Raw genomic sequence first — 13,992 nt, 5'->3', positions numbered from 1 at the left:
CATGATTCACCACACCCTTTAAAAGGGACGCGGGCGTCCTTGAACGGGCATACTCAAATAAATACTTGATATTCTTAAACTACATTAAATTTACCAACATAGCATTCCTTAGGACTATTACAAGTACCTGCTTACCGATTTTCAGCCGTCTACATGCATCCGTTCGCCAGAAATCCCATGCTGAATACATCGTTTTTTTTCGGCTACATTTCCACAAACACGTGCCTGCCCTTTTAAGTTGCCTTCTAAAACATTCTTCCGGTATAAGAGAACTTCAGATTTTGTCATAGAAAGTTCAATTACCATCAAATAAACACCGTGACATGTTTAAAAAAGTATATAGAATGCTAATACAGCTCTTTATTAGCTTGCACACTTCTTAGAGCAAAAACACACGTTCGGTTCCTTCGTAACCTAACACAAAATACGCAACCTATAGTTACATCAAACTGCACGTTACTATCCTAAAACTGTTCCTGAATAGAGCATTCTACCCTCCTTTCTTAGAATCCGTGTTTGTTATTCGTCCATCGAATAAACGTTCTCTTTGATTGCTTTGTTTTTCTACCTTTGCCAAGATTCCGTATTGTGTTGTTGTTCATGGTTGGCCTATCAAAAGAGCTTATAGTAATGGACCGTTGAAACCAAAGTGATTGAAACCACTTTCAGCAAATAGTATTCCGTCAGAAGAAAACATCGACACCTCATTTGCCTTGAATACTACACTACAGAGGTGGGGCGGGCCATGCGTAAACACAATATAAGGTCCTGTTGCGCACCAACATTCTCCATTTTGGAAGCGCATTGTATGCGCAAGTCACTCCATTTTGGCTAGTTCGCTTTGTTTTTGTAACACGTTCCGCTTTTTATGAAAATTTGTTATTTTTATCACAGTAATGGAGAGGAAAAGGCGATTTACAGTTTCAGATGTCCATGAGGAGCTATTTAGATTTAGCGAGGTGAGAGCGATGATGGTTCCGAGTTGAGCGCGATGACGGTTCCACGGCTGCTAGCATGGATTTTGTTGATCAAGACACTTTTGAGCTTGGAATTGATGCCGTGCTCGATGTACCGTAAGTATAAAATTCATATAGCATGCGTGATTCTTTATTGTAAAAGTTCAGTGTTGATTACGTAATATTTAAATGTCCATTGAATTTGCTCCTATGTTGACTGAAACTCTAGTACTTGCTGTATTGTTTATCGCACTGATTGTGTAAGTCGTAACTCTCTCTGGATAAGCGCGTCTGCTACATGCCCTAAATGTAAAGATAAATTATTGTTGTTTGAGATGGAGTTTGTATTTTGCACTAGGCATTAGCATTAGCATTGGTTAGCATTAGCATTAGCATTGATTAGCATTAGCATTGATTATAATTAGCATTGATCATCATTCTAGTTCATTGGTATTTTGGTTATATGATTGTAAAGCGTCCTTGATCATGCAAAGGCACTATAGTGATGTAATTGTAAATGTATGTAGTAAATGTAGTAATTCTTATTTAGTATGGCAATTTGTATTTATTTTCATCTACACAGCTTACTCCTGTCTTTGTCTTGCAGTGAAGAAAATTCACCCTGCCCTCCCCCATCTGAGAGATTTGACACCTCTTCTGCCCCACCCCCAGAGCCATCAGCTTCTACCCCCTGCTGATCTGTGGACACCCCTCACACCTCAGGACTGCATAGTCACAGAGGCCCCAGGAGACTCCAAGTGGACAGAATGGAGACGTCAGGTCTCCAAATAGAAAATACAGTGCATCTCTTGAATTGTTTATTGTATCTGCCTCAAATTTTGCATGTTTTTGGACAAGACCCTGGTGAATCAGGAAATGTAGAGGTTGAATGGAAATAAATCTCCAGCATCAATAGAAACACTTATGACCCTCCAAAATCAAAGGCGTTTTTTTTTCGACATTTTCTTCTCTATTAGATGAGGTCAAATGGACCCTAAATGATGGAGAAATAAGTCTGGATGTGAATGGATGTCTAATCCCAAGTGTCTACTTCAATTTGAATCTGCAATGATCATGGTGTATGTGTACAATTTCATATATCTGGTGTTAAAGTGAACAAGTACAAATCGTTCAAATGAGCTCAAAATGGCTGGCTGATAAAGAGGTTAAACTAATCTTTGAAAGTTTCTTCTTAACTTGCATGAGATAGTAGTTGAGAACACAATGTTTGGCTCTAAAACAGAGTTTAAGGTACTTGAAATGCTGTTTTAATGTATGTAAAACATAAAGAACACAGTTTAAATCTACTTGAAAACACAATGTCTTGCCCAGAGACACTGTTTAATCACTTACAATGCCTTGAAACGCTGTTTCAATGTATGTAAAACATAAAGAATACAGTTACAATCTACTTATTGTAAACTATAGAACAGACTGTTTTCTCTTAAACTAATCTTTGAAAGTTTCTTCTTAACTTGCATGAGATAGTAGTTGAGAACACAATGTTTGGCTCTAAAACAGAGTTTAAGGTACTTGAAATGCTGTTTTAATGTATGTAAAACATAAAGAACACAGTTTAAATCTACTTGAAAACACAATGTCTTGCCCAGAGACACTGTTTAATCACTTACAATGCCTTGAAACGCTGTTTCAATGTATGTAAAACATAAAGAATACAGTTACAATCTACTTATTGTAAACTATAGAACAGACTGTTTTCTCTTAAACTAACCTTTGAAAGTTTCTTCTTAACTTGCATGAGATAGTAGTTGAGAACACAATGTTTGGCTCTAAAACAGAGTTTAAGGTACTTACAATGCTTTGAAATGCTGTTTTAATGTATGTAAAACATAAAGAACACAGATTAAATCTACTTGAAAACACAATGTCTTGCCCAGAGACACTGTTTAATCACTTACAATGCCTTGAAACGCTGTTTCAATGTATGTAAAACATAAAGAATACAGTTACAATCTACTTATTGTAAACTATAGAACAGACTGTTTTCTCTTAAACTAATCTTTGAAAGTTTCTTCTTAACTTGCATGAGATAGTAGTTGAGAACACAATGTTTGGCTCTAAAACAGAGTTTAAGGTGCTTACAATGCTTTGAAATTCTGTTTTAATGTATGTAAAACATAAAGAACACAGTTTAAATCTACTTGAAAACACAATGTCTTGCCCTGAAACACTGTTTAATCACTTACAATGCCTTGAAACGCTGTTTCAATGTATGTAAAACATAAAGAACACAGTTACAATCTACTTATTGCAAACTATAGAACAGACTGTTTTCTCTTAAACTAATCTTTGAAAGTTTCTTCTTAACTTGCATGAGATAGTAGTTGAGAACACAATGTTTGGCTCTAAAACAGAGTTTAAGGTGCTTACAATGCTTTGAAATTCTGTTTTAATGTATGTAAAACATAAAGAACACAGTTTAAATCTACTTGAAAACACAATGTCTTGCCCTGAAACACTGTTTAATCAATTACAATGCCTTGAAACGCTGTTTCAATGTATGTAAAACATAAAGAACACAGTTACAATCTACTTATTGCAAACTATAGAACAGAATGTTTTCTCTTAAACTAATCTTTGAAAGTTTCTTCTTAACTTGCATGAGATAGTAGTTGAGAACACAATGTTTGGCTCTAAAACAGAGTTTAAGGTACTAGAAATGCTGTTTTAATGAATGTAAAACATAAAGAACACAGTTTAAATCTACTTGAAAACACAATGTCTTGCCCAGAAACACTGTTTAATCACTTACAATGCCTTGAAACGCTGTTTCAATGTATGTAAAACATAAAGAACACAGTTAAAATCTACTTATTGCAAACTATAGAACAGACTGTTTTCTCTTAAACTAATCTTTGAAAGTTTCTTCTTAACTTGCATCAGATAGTAGTTGAGAACACAATGTTTGGCTCTAAAACAGAGTTTAAGGTACTTGAAATGCTGTTTTAATGTATGTAAAACATAAAGAACACAGTTTAAATCTACTTGAAAACACAATGTCTTGCCCAGAAACACTGTTTAATCGCTTACAATGCCTTGAAACGCTGTTTCAATGTATGTAAAACATAAAGAACACAGTTAAAATTTACTTATTGCAAACTATAGAACAGACTGTTTTCTCTTAAACTAATCTTTGAAAGTTTCTTCTTAACTTGCATGAGATAGTAGTTGAGAACACAATGTTTGGCTCTAAAACAGAGTTTAAGGTACTTGAAATGCTGTTTTAATGTATGTAAAACATAAAGAACACAGTTTAAATCTACTTGAAAACACAATGTCTTGCCCAGAGACAGTGTTTAATCACTTACAATGCCTTGAAACGCTGTTTCAATGTATGTAAAACATAAAGAATACAGTTACAATCTACTTATTGTAAACTATAGAACAGACTGTTTTCTCTTAAACTAATCTTTGAAAGTTTCTTCTTAACTTGCATGAGATAGTAGTTGAGAACACAATGTTTGGCTCTAAAACAGAGTTTAAGGTACTTGAAATGCTGTTTTAATGTATGTAAAACATAAAGAACACAGTTTAAATCTACTTGAAAACACAATGTCTTGCCCAGAGACACTGTTTAATCACTTACAATGCCTTGAAACGCTGTTTCAATGTATGTAAAACATAAAGAATACAGTTACAATCTACTTATTGTAAACTATAGAACAGACTGTTTTCTCTTAAACTAATCTTTGAAAGTTTCTTCTTAACTTGCATGAGATAGTAGTTGAGAACACAATGTTTGGCTCTAAAACAGAGTTTAAGGTGCTTACAATGCTTTGAAATTCTGTTTTAATGTATGTAAAACATAAAGAACACAGTTTAAATCTACTTGAAAACACAATGTCTTGCCCTGAAACACTGTTTAATCACTTACAATGCCTTGAAACGCTGTTTCAATGTATGTAAAACATAAAGAACACAGTTACAATCTACTTATTGCAAACTATAGAACAGAATGTTTTCTCTTAAACTAATCTTTGAAAGTTTCTTCTTAACTTGCATGAGATAGTATTTGAGAACAGTGTTTGGCTCTAAAACAGAGTTTAATGTACGTGAAATGCTGTTTTAATGTATGTAAAACATAAAGAACACAGTTTAAATCTACTTGAAAACACAATGTCTTGCCCAGAGACACTGTTTAATCACTTACAATGCCTTGAAACGCTGTTTCAATGTATGTAAAACATAAACAATACAGTTACAATCTACTTATTGTAAACTATAGAACAGACTGTTTTCTCTTAAACTAACCTTTGAAAGTTTCTTCTTAACTTGCATGAGATAGTAGTTGAGAACACAATGTTTGGCTCTAAAACAGAGTTTAAGGTACTTACAATGCTTTGAAATGCTGTTTTAATGTATGTAAAACATAAAGAACACAGATTAAATCTACTTGAAAACACAATGTCTTGCCCAGAGACACTGTTTAATCACTTACAATGCCTTGAAACGCTGTTTCAATGTATGTAAAACATAAAGAATACAGTTACAATCTACTTATTGTAAACTATAGAACAGACTGTTTTCTCTTAAACTAATCTTTGAAAGTTTCTTCTTAACTTGCATGAGATAGTAGTTGAGAACACAATGTTTGGCTCTAAAACAGAGTTTAAGGTGCTTACAATGCTTTGAAATTCTGTTTTAATGTATGTAAAACATAAAGAACACAGTTTAAATCTACTTGAAAACACAATGTCTTGCCCTGAAACACTGTTTAATCACTTACAATGCCTTGAAACGCTGTTTCAATGTATGTAAAACATAAAGAACACAGTTACAATCTACTTATTGCAAACTATAGAACAGACTGTTTTCTCTTAAACTAATCTTTGAAAGTTTCTTCTTAACTTGCATGAGATAGTAGTTGAGAACACAATGTTTGGCTCTAAAACAGAGTTTAAGGTGCTTACAATGCTTTGAAATTCTGTTTTAATGTATGTAAAACATAAAGAACACAGTTTAAATCTACTTGAAAACACAATGTCTTGCCCTGAAACACTGTTTAATCAATTACAATGCCTTGAAACGCTGTTTCAATGTATGTAAAACATAAAGAACACAGTTACAATCTACTTATTGCAAACTATAGAACAGAATGTTTTCTCTTAAACTAATCTTTGAAAGTTTCTTCTTAACTTGCATGAGATAGTAGTTGAGAACACAATGTTTGGCTCTAAAACAGAGTTTAAGGTACTAGAAATGCTGTTTTAATGAATGTAAAACATAAAGAACACAGTTTAAATCTACTTGAAAACACAATGTCTTGCCCAGAAACACTGTTTAATCACTTACAATGCCTTGAAACGCTGTTTCAATGTATGTAAAACATAAAGAACACAGTTAAAATCTACTTATTGCAAACTATAGAACAGACTGTTTTCTCTTAAACTAATCTTTGAAAGTTTCTTCTTAACTTGCATCAGATAGTAGTTGAGAACACAATGTTTGGCTCTAAAACAGAGTTTAAGGTACTTGAAATGCTGTTTTAATGTATGTAAAACATAAAGAACACAGTTTAAATCTACTTGAAAACACAATGTCTTGCCCAGAAACACTGTTTAATCGCTTACAATGCCTTGAAACGCTGTTTCAATGTATGTAAAACATAAAGAACACAGTTAAAATCTACTTATTGCAAACTATAGAACAGACTGTTTTCTCTTAAACTAATCTTTGAAAGTTTCTTCTTAACTTGCATGAGATAGTAGTTGAGAACACAATGTTTGGCTCTAAAACAGAGTTTAAGGTACTTGAAATGCTGTTTTAATGTATGTAAAACATAAAGAACACAGTTTAAATCTACTTGAAAACACAATGTCTTGCCCAGAGACACTGTTTAATCACTTACAATGCCTTGAAACGCTGTTTCAATGTATGTAAAACATAAAGAATACAGTTACAATCTACTTATTGTAAACTATAGAACAGACTGTTTTCTCTTAAACTAATCTTTGAAAGTTTCTTCTTAACTTGCATGAGATAGTAGTTGAGAACACAATGTTTGGCTCTAAAACAGAGTTTAAGGTACTTGAAATGCTGTTTTAATGTATGTAAAACATAAAGAACACAGTTTAAATCTACTTGAAAACACAATGTCTTGCCCAGAGACACTGTTTAATCACTTACAATGCCTTGAAACGCTGTTTCAATGTATGTAAAACATAAAGAATACAGTTACAATCTACTTATTGTAAACTATAGAACAGACTGTTTTCTCTTAAACTAATCTTTGAAAGTTTCTTCTTAACTTGCATGAGATAGTAGTTGAGAACACAATGTTTGGCTCTAAAACAGAGTTTAAGGTGCTTACAATGCTTTGAAATTCTGTTTTAATGTATGTAAAACATAAAGAACACAGTTTAAATCTACTTGAAAACACAATGTCTTGCCCTGAAACACTGTTTAATCACTTACAATGCCTTGAAACGCTGTTTCAATGTATGTAAAACATAAAGAACACAGTTACAATCTACTTATTGCAAACTATAGAACAGAATGTTTTCTCTTAAACTAATCTTTGAAAGTTTCTTCTTAACTTGCATGAGATAGTATTTGAGAACAGTGTTTGGCTCTAAAACAGAGTTTAATGTACGTGAAATGCTGTTTTAATGTATGTAAAACATAAAGAACACAGTTTAAATCTACTTGAAAACACAATGTCTTGCCCAGAAACACAGTTTAATCACTTAGAATGCCTTGAAACGCTGTTTCAAAGTATGTAAAACATAAAGAACACAGTTACAATCTACTTATTGTAAACTATAGAACAGACTGTTTTCTCTTAAACTAATCTTTGAAAGTTTCTTCTTAACTTGCATGAGATAGTAGTTGAGAACACAATGTTTGGCTCTAAAACAGAGTTTAAGGTGCTTACAATGCTTTGAAATTCTGTTTTAATGTATGTAAAACATAAAGAACACATATTAAATCTACTTGAAAACACAATGTCTTGCCCAGAGACACTGCTAAATCACTTACAATGCCTTGAAACGCTGTTTCAATGTATGTAAAACATAAAGAATACAGTTACAATCTACTTATTGTAAACTATAGAACAGACTGTTTTCTCTTAAACTAATCTTTGAAAGTTTCTTCTTAACTTGCATGAGATAGTAGTTGAGAACACAATGTTTGGCTCTAAAATAGAGTTTAAGGTGCTTACAATGCTTTGAAATTCTGTTTTAATGTATGTAAAACATAAAGAACACAGTTTAAATCTACTTGAAAACACAATGTCTTGCCCTGAAACACTGTTTAATCAATTACAATGCCTTGAAACGCTGTTTCAATGTATGTAAAACATAAAGAACACAGTTACAATCTACTTATTGCAAACTATAGAACAGAATGTTTTCTCTTAAACTAATCTTTGAAAGTTTCTTCTTAACTTGCATGAGATAGTAGTTGAGAACACAATGTTTGGCTCTAAAACAGAGTTTAAGGTACTAGAAATGCTGTTTTAATGAATGTAAAACATAAAGAACACAGTTTAAATCTACTTGAAAACACAATGTCTTGCCCAGAAACACTGTTTAATCACTTACAATGCCTTGAAACGCTGTTTCAATGTATGTAAAACATAAAGAACACAGTTACAATCTACTTATTGCAAACTATAGAACAGACTGTTTTCTCTTAAAATAATCTTTGAAAGTTTCTTCTTAACTTGCATGAGATAGTATTTGAGAACACAGTGTTTGGTTCTTAAACAGAGTTTAAGGTACTTGAAATGCTGTTTTAATGTATGTAAAACATAAAGAACACAGTTTAAATCTAGTTGAAAACACAATGTCTTGCCCAGAAACACTGTTTAATCACTTACAATGCCTTGAAACGCTGTTTCAATGTATGTAAAACATAAAGAACACAGTTACAATCTACTTATTGTAAACTATAGAACAGACTGTTTTCTCTTAAACTAATCTTTGAAAGTTTCTTCTTAACTTGCATGAGATAGTAGTTGAGAACACAATGTTTTGCTCTAAAACAGAGTTTAAGGTACTTACAATGCTTTGAAATGCTGTTTTAATGTATGTAAAACATAAAGAACACAGATTAAATCTACTTGAAAACACAATGTCTTGCCCAGAGACACTGTTTAATCACTTACAATGCCTTGAAATGCTGTTTCAATGTATGTAAAACATAAAGAATACAGTTACAATCTACTTATTGTAAACTATAGAACAGACTGTTTTCTCTTAAACTAATCTTTGAAAGTTTCTTCTTAACTTGCATGAGATAGTAGTTGAGAACACAATGTTTGGCTCTAAAACAGAGTTTAAGGTACTTACAATGCTTTGAAATGCTGTTTTAATGTATGTAAAACATAAAGAACACAGTTTAAATCTACTTGAAAACACAATGTCTTGCCCTGAAACACTGTTTAATCACTTACAATGCCTTGAAACGCTGTTTCAATGTATGTAAAACATAAAGAACACAGTTACAATCTACTTATTGCAAACTATAGAACAGAATGTTTTCTCTTAAACTAATCTTTGAAAGTTTCTACTTAACTTGCATGAGATAGTATTTGAGAACAGTGTTTGGCTCTAAAACAGAGTTTAATGTACTTGAAATGCTGTTTTAATGTATGTAAAACATAAAGAACACAGTTTAAATCTACTTGAAAACACAATGTCTTGCCCTGAAACACTGTTTAATCAATTACAATGCCTTGAAACGCTGTTTCAATGTATGTAAAACATAAAGAACACAGTTACAATCTACTTATTGCAAACTATAGAACAGAATGTTTTCTCTTAAACTAATCTTTGAAAGTTTCTTCTTAACTTGCATGAGATAGTAGTTGAGAACACAATGTTTGGCTCTAAAACAGAGTTTAAGGTACTAGAAATGCTGTTTTAATGAATGTAAAACATAAAGAACACAGTTTAAATCTAATTGAAAACACAATGTCTTGCCCAGAAACACTGTTTAATCACTTACAATGCCTTGAAACGCTGTTTCAATGTATGTAAAACATAAAGAACACAGTTACAATCTACTTATTGCAAACTATAGAACAGACTGTTTTCTCTTAAAATAATCTTTGAAAGTTTCTTCTTAACTTGCATGAGATAGTATTTGAGAACACAGTGTTTGGTTCTTAAACAGAGTTTAAGGTACTTGAAATGCTGTTTTAATGTATGTAAAACATAAAGAACACAGTTTAAATCTACTTGAAAACACAATGTCTTGCCCAGAAACACTGTTTAATCACTTACAATGCCTTGAAACGCTGTTTCAATGTATGTAAAACATAAAGAACACAGTTACAATCTACTTATTGTAAACTATAGAACAGACTGTTTTCTCTTAAACTAATCTTTGAAAGTTTCTTCTTAACTTGCATGAGATAGTAGTTGAGAACACAATGTTTGGCTCTAAAACAGAGTTTAAGGTACTTACAATGCTTTGAAATGCTGTTTTAATGTATGTAAAACATAAAGAACACAGATTAAATCTACTTGAAAACACAATGTCTTGCCCAGAGACACTGTTTAATCACTTACAATGCCTTGAAATGCTGTTTCAATGTATGTAAAACATAAAGAATACAGTTACAATCTACTTATTGTAAACTATAGAACAGACTGTTTTCTCTTAAACTAATCTTTGAAAGTTTCTTCTTAACTTGCATGAGATAGTAGTTGAGAACACAATGTTTGGCTCTAAAACAGAGTTTAAGGTACTTACAATGCTTTGAAATGCTGTTTTAATGTATGTAAAACATAAAGAACACAGTTTAAATCTACTTGAAAACACAATGTCTTGCCCTGAAACACTGTTTAATCACTTACAATGCCTTGAAACGCTGTTTCAATGTATGTAAAACATAAAGAACACAGTTACCATCTACTTATTGCAAACTATAGAACAGAATGTTTTCTCTTAAACTAATCTTTGAAAGTTTCTTCTTAACTTGCATGAGATAGTATTTGAGAACACATTGTTTGGCTCTAAAACAGAGTTTAATGTACTTGAAATGCTGTTTTAATGTATGTAAAACATAAAGAACACAGTTTAAATCTACTTGAAAACACAATGTCTTGCCCAGAAACACTGTTTAATCACTTACAATGCCTTGAAACGCTGTTTCAATGTATGTAAAACATAAAGAACACAGTTACAATCTACTTATTGCAAACTATAGAACAGACTGTTTTCTCTTAAAATAATCTTTGAAAGTTTCTTCTTAACTTGCATGAGATAGTATTTGAGAACACAGTGTTTGGTTCTTAAACAGAGTTTAAGGTACTTGAAATGCTGTTTTAATGTATGTAAAACATAAAGAACACAGTTTAAATCTAGTTGAAAACACAATGTCTTGCCCAGAAACACTGTTTAATCACTTACAATGCCTTGAAACGCTGTTTCAATGTATGTAAAACATAAAGAACACAGTTACAATCTACTTATTGTAAACTATAGAACAGACTGTTTTCTCTTAAACTAATCTTTGAAAGTTTCTTCTTAACTTGCATGAGATAGTAGTTGAGAACACAATGTTTTGCTCTAAAACAGAGTTTAAGGTACTTACAATGCTTTGAAATGCTGTTTTAATGTATGTAAAACATAAAGAACACAGATTAAATCTACTTGAAAACACAATGTCTTGCCCAGAGACACTGTTTAATCACTTACAATGCCTTGAAATGCTGTTTCAATGTATGTAAAACATAAAGAATACAGTTACAATCTACTTATTGTAAACTATAGAACAGACTGTTTTCTCTTAAACTAATCTTTGAAAGTTTCTTCTTAACTTGCATGAGATAGTAGTTGAGAACACAATGTTTGGCTCTAAAACAGAGTTTAAGGTACTTACAATGCTTTGAAATGCTGTTTTAATGTATGTAAAACATAAAGAACACAGTTTAAATCTACTTGAAAACACAATGTCTTGCCCTGAAACACTGTTTAATCACTTACAATGCCTTGAAACGCTGTTTCAATGTATGTAAAACATAAAGAACACAGTTACAATCTACTTATTGCAAACTATAGAACAGAATGTTTTCTCTTAAACTAATCTTTGAAAGTTTCTACTTAACTTGCATGAGATAGTATTTGAGAACAGTGTTTGGCTCTAAAACAGAGTTTAATGTACTTGAAATGCTGTTTTAATGTATGTAAAACATAAAGAACACAGTTTAAATCTACTTGAAAACACAATGTCTTGCCCTGAAACACTGTTTAATCAATTACAATGCCTTGAAACGCTGTTTCAATGTATGTAAAACATAAAGAACACAGTTACAATCTACTTATTGCAAACTATAGAACAGAATGTTTTCTCTTAAACTAATCTTTGAAAGTTTCTTCTTAACTTGCATGAGATAGTAGTTGAGAACACAATGTTTGGCTCTAAAACAGAGTTTAAGGTACTAGAAATGCTGTTTTAATGAATGTAAAACATAAAGAACACAGTTTAAATCTACTTGAAAACACAATGTCTTGCCCAGAAACACTGTTTAATCACTTACAATGCCTTGAAACGCTGTTTCAATGTATGTAAAACATAAAGAACACAGTTACAATCTACTTATTGCAAACTATAGAACAGACTGTTTTCTCTTAAAATAATCTTTGAAAGTTTCTTCTTAACTTGCATGAGATAGTATTTGAGAACACAGTGTTTGGTTCTTAAACAGAGTTTAGGGTACTTGAAATGCTGTTTTAATGTATGTAAAACATAAAGAACACAGTTTAAATCTACTTGAAAACACAATGTCTTGCCCAGAAACACTGTTTAATCACTTACAATGCCTTGAAACGCTGTTTCAATGTATGTAAAACATAAAGAACACAGTTACAATCTACTTATTGTAAACTATAGAACAGACTGTTTTCTCTTAAACTAATCTTTGAAAGTTTCTTCTTAACTTGCATGAGATAGTAGTTGAGAACACAATGTTTGGCTCTAAAACAGAGTTTAAGGTACTTACAATGCTTTGAAATGCTGTTTTAATGTATGTAAAACATAAAGAACACAGATTAAATCTACTTGAAAACACAATGTCTTGCCCAGAGACACTGTTTAATCACTTACAATGCCTTGAAATGCTGTTTCAATGTATGTAAAACATAAAGAATACAGTTACAATCTACTTATTGTAAACTATAGAACAGACTGTTTTCTCTTAAACTAATCTTTGAAAGTTTCTTCTTAACTTGCATGAGATAGTAGTTGAGAACACAATGTTTGGCTCTAAAACAGAGTTTAAGGTACTTACAATGCTTTGAAATGCTGTTTTAATGTATGTAAAACATAAAGAACACAGTTTAAATCTACTTGAAAACACAATGTCTTGCCCTGAAACACTGTTTAATCACTTACAATGCCTTGAAACGCTGTTTCAATGTATGTAAAACATAAAGAACACAGTTACCATCTACTTATTGCAAACTATAGAACAGAATGTTTTCTCTTAAACTAATCTTTGAAAGTTTCTTCTTAACTTGCATGAGATAGTATTTGAGAACACATTGTTTGGCTCTAAAACAGAGTTTAATGTACTTGAAATGCTGTTTTAATGTATGTAAAACATAAAGAACACAGTTTAAATCTACTTGAAAACACAATGTCTTGCCCAGAAACACTGTTTAATCACTTACAATGCCTTGAAACGCTGTTTCAATGTATGTAAAACATAAAGAACACAGTTACAATCTACTTATTGTAAACTATAGAACAGACTGTATTCTCTTAAACTAATCTTTGAAAGTTTCTTCTTAACTTGCATGAGATAGTAGTTGAGAACACAATGTTTGGCTATAAAACAGAGTTTAAGGTACTTACAATGCTTTGAAATGCTGTTTTAATGTATGTAAAACATAAAGAACACAGATTAAATCTACTTGAAAACACAATGTCTTGCCCAGAGACACTGTTTAATCACTTACAATGCCTTGAAACGCTGTTTCAATGTATGTAAAACATAAAGAATACAGTTACAATCTACTTATTGTAAACTATAGAACAGACTGTTTTCTCTTAAACTAATCT

General features: G+C 31.7%; 1 long non-coding RNA gene across 1 annotated transcript; it reads left to right on the top strand.

The window, feature by feature from the left end:
• Nucleotides 1–481: 481 nt before the first annotated feature.
• LOC145656942 (uncharacterized) lies at nucleotides 482–1,877 on the top strand. Its single transcript, XR_014122610.1, has 2 exons — nucleotides 482–1,073; nucleotides 1,564–1,877. It is a non-coding gene; the product is annotated as an uncharacterized LOC145656942 (long non-coding RNA).
• The last annotated feature ends 12,115 nt before the right edge of the window (nucleotides 1,878–13,992 follow it).

This window comes from Electrophorus electricus, chromosome 3 (assembly GCF_041902795.1).
Source record: "Electrophorus electricus isolate QZ-2024a chromosome 3, ASM4190279v1, whole genome shotgun sequence".
Lineage (NCBI taxonomy): Eukaryota > Metazoa > Chordata > Actinopteri > Gymnotiformes > Gymnotidae > Electrophorus > Electrophorus electricus.
Note: the sequence above shows the minus strand (reverse complement) of the source record. Positions and strands in the feature narration are given on the sequence as shown.